General features: G+C 35.3%; 1 non-coding gene across 1 annotated transcript; it reads right to left on the bottom strand.

Moving 5' to 3' along the window:
- Positions 1-1,439: 1,439 nt before the first annotated feature.
- Positions 1,440-1,547, bottom strand: LOC112787545 (small nucleolar RNA R71). Its single transcript, XR_003194952.1, has one exon. It is a non-coding gene; the product is annotated as a small nucleolar RNA R71 (small nucleolar RNA).
- Positions 1,548-3,379: the final 1,832 nt, after the last annotated feature.

The raw sequence follows: 3,379 nt of genomic DNA, 5'->3' as shown, positions 1-3,379 counted from the left end.
ACATTATCTTTTCAAATCTTTTTCAAAATCAATTCTTTTTCATTTTTTTTATTTTCGAATTTCATTCTTAAAATTTTTCAAAAGCTTTTTCATTTTTCTTTTAATGTTTTCAAAAATTTTAAAACTAATTTTTCAAAATCTTTTTCTTAATTTTATTTCATATTTTCGAAAATCCTTGCTAACAATTAATGTTTTGATTCAAAAATTTCAAGTTTGTTACTTTCTTATTAAGAAAGGTTCAATCTCTAAATTCTAGAATCATATCTTTTAGTTTCTTATTAGTCAAGTCATCAACTTTAATTTTAAAAATCAAATCTTTTTAATTTCTTTTTCAATTCTTTTTCAAAATAAATTTCAATCATATCTTTTTGTAATTTTAATTTCAAAATCTTTTCTAACTTCTTATCTTTTCAAAATTTATTTTCAAATCTTTTTTAACTAACTACTTGACTTGTTTGTTTTAATTTTAAAAAGTTTACTATTTCTTATCTTTTTCAAAACCACCTAACTACTTTTTCACTTCTAATTTTCGAAAATTACTAACCACTTTTTCAAAAATCTTTTTAATTAACTAATTGTTTTAGTTTTTAATTTTCTTGTATTTTTTTCAAATTTTTGAAACTAACTTAATTAATTAAATAAAAATAAAAATATTTTTCTTTTCCCTCTTCTTAAAATTCGAATACTCTCTCTCTCATCTCTTTCTATTTATTTTATTTATTTACTAACATTTCTCTTCTACTCATCTAATAATTCAAACCCTCTCCCTCTCTCTGTGTTTGAATTCTTCTTATTCTCTCTGCCTCATTTTTCTATTCTTCTTTTCCTCTGACACATAAAAGAATCTCTATATTGTGACATAGAGGGTTTCTCTTCTCTCTTCTCTTCTTTTTCATATGAGCAGGAACAGGGATAAAGATATTCTTGTTGAAGCTGATCCTGAACCTGAAAGGACTCTGAAGAGGAAGCTAAGAGAAGCTAAAGCACAACACTCCGGAGAGGACCTTACAGCAAATTTCAAAAAAGAGGCAGACATGGCAGCCGAACCTGAGAACAATGATGGAGATGCAAGGAAGATGCTTGGTGACTTTACTGCACCAACTTCCAACTTCTATGGAAGAAGCATCTCAATTCCTGCAATTGGAGCAAACAACTTTGAGCTTAAGCCTCAATTAGTTTCTCTAATGCAGCAGAATTGCAAGTTTCATGGACTTCCATTGGAAGATCCTTATCAGTTCTTAGCTAAATTCTTACAAATCTGTGACACTGTTAAGACCAATGGGGTTGATCCCGAGGTCTACAGACTTATGTTTTTTCCCTTTGCTGTAAGAGACAGAGCTAGGATATGGTTGGACTCACAACCTAGAGAAAGCCTAAACTCTTGGGAAAAGTTGGTCAATACTTTCTTGGCTAAATTCTTTTCACCTCAAAAGATGAGCAAGCTTAGAGTGAAAGTCTAAACCTTCAGACAGAAGGAAGGTGAGTCCCTCTATGAAGCTTGGGAAAGATACAAGTAATTGATCAGAAGATATCCTTTTGACATGCTTTTAGAATGGAACATCTTAGGTATATTCAATGATGGTCTGTCTGAATTGTCCAAGATGTCATTGGACCACTCTACTGGTAGATCTCTTCATCTAAAGAAAACATCTGCAGAAGCCCAAGAACTCATTGAAATGGTTACAAATAACCAATTCATATATACTTCTGAAAGAAATCCTGTGAATAATGGGATGACTCAGAAGAAAGGAGTTCTTGAGACTGATACTCTGAATGTCATATTGGCTCAGAATAAAATATTGACGCAGAAAGTCAATATGATTTCTCAGAATCTGACTGGAATGCAAGCTGCATCCGGCAGTACTAAAGAAGCTTCCTCTGAAGGAGAAGCTTATGACCTTGAAAATCATGCAATGGAAGAGGTGAATTACACGGGAGAATCCCATGGAAACACCTATAATCCTTCATGGAGAAATCATCCAAATTTCTCATGGAAGGATCAACAGAAGCCTCAACAAGACTTCAATAATAATAATGGTAGGAGAAATAGGTTTGGCAATAGCAAGCCTTTTCTATCATCTTTTCAGCAACAGACAGAGAATTCTAAGCAGAGCCTCTCTGACTTAGCAACCATAGTCTCTGATCTATCTAAGACCACTCTCAGTTTCATGACTGAAATAAGGTCCTCCATAAAAAATTTGGAGGCATAAGTGGGTCAGCTGAGTAAAAAAGTTACTGAAATCCCTCATAGTACTCTCCCAAGCAAAACAGAAGAGAATCCAAGGAGAGAGTGCAAGGCCATCAATATATCCAAAGTGACCGAACCTATAGAGGAGGAAGAGGCAGTGATTTACAGTGAGGAAGACCTCAATGGACGTCCACTGACCACTAAGGAGTTCCCTAATGAGGAACCAAAGGAATCTAAGGCTCATACAGAGACCATAGAGATTCTACTGAACTTACTATTACCATTCATGAGCTCTGATGAGTATTCTTCCTCTGAAGAGGATGAAGATATTGTTGAAAAGTAAGTTGCTCGGTATCTAGGAGCAATCATGAAGGTGAATGCCAAGTTATTTGGTAATGAGACTTGGGAGGATGAACCTCCATTGCTCATCAATAAACTGAATACCTTGGTTTAGCAGAAATTACCTCAGAAGAAACCGGATCCTGGAAGGTTCTTAATACCTTGTACCATAGGCACCATGACCTTTGAGAAGGCTCTGTGTGACCTGGGGTCAGGTATAAACCTCATGCCACTCTCTGTAATGGAGAAACTATGGATCTTTGAGGTACAAGCTGCAAGAATCTCACTAGAGATGGTAGACAAATCAATGAAACAGGCTTATGGACTTGTAGAGGATGTCTTAGTGAAGGTTGAAGGCCTTTACATCCCTACTGACTTCATAATCCTAGACACTGGGAAGGATGAGAATGAATCCATCATCCTTGGAAGACCCTTCCTAGCCACAGCAAGGGCTGTGATTGATGTGGACAGAGGAGAGTTAGTCCTTCAATTGAATGAGGACTACCTTGTGTTTAAGGCTCAAGGATCTTCTTCTGTAAACATGGAGAAGAAGCATGAAAAGCTTCATCCAATTCTCTCCATACAGAGTCAAGTAGAGCCCCCACATTCAAACTCTAAGTTTGGTGTTAGGAGGCCACAATCATGCTCTGAGTATCTGTGAAGCTCTATAAGAGCTTACTGTCAAGCTATTGACATTAAATACGCGCTTATTGGGAGGCAACCTAATCTTATTTATCTATGTTAATTACTTTTTCATTTCATTTTCCACTGTTAGTTTATGTTTTCTTTAGGTTGATGATCATGTGGAGTCACAAAAATAGCTGCAGAATTAAAGCGAAATCAAAAACAGCA

Source organism: Arachis hypogaea, chromosome 20 (assembly GCF_003086295.3).
Source record: "Arachis hypogaea cultivar Tifrunner chromosome 20, arahy.Tifrunner.gnm2.J5K5, whole genome shotgun sequence".
In the NCBI taxonomy this organism is placed as follows: domain Eukaryota; kingdom Viridiplantae; phylum Streptophyta; class Magnoliopsida; order Fabales; family Fabaceae; genus Arachis; species Arachis hypogaea.
Note: the sequence above shows the minus strand (reverse complement) of the source record. Positions and strands in the feature narration are given on the sequence as shown.